Raw genomic sequence first — 402 nt, 5'->3', positions numbered from 1 at the left:
TACATTTAAAAAAATCCCTCATTAATATCCTCATATGTATCTACGATGTATATATGTGCAACAAACGTGTGAAAAAAGATTGATTGTCGGACCAATTTAATTAAAAATACGATCATCTTTTGTTTTTGTTTTTGTCGACCAATTCGAAGTGTAAAATTTTTTCTAAGGAATACCATAAGGTATTTGTGTCAAAGGATAATTATTGAATGTAAGAATAATTATCAAATGACGTGCACAAAAATTTTGGCTATAAGATGTTTCGTATTGTTGTGTAGAGCACTGCGATATATACGATTGAAGAAAGAAGAAAAGAACGAAAGAAGATGGCGAAGATGAAGATGAAAATGAAGATTATGATGATGATGATGATGATGATGATGATGATGATGATGATGATGATGA

Source organism: Vespula pensylvanica, chromosome 17 (genome assembly GCF_014466175.1).
Source record: "Vespula pensylvanica isolate Volc-1 chromosome 17, ASM1446617v1, whole genome shotgun sequence".
NCBI lineage: Eukaryota > Metazoa > Arthropoda > Insecta > Hymenoptera > Vespidae > Vespula > Vespula pensylvanica.
Note: the sequence above shows the minus strand (reverse complement) of the source record.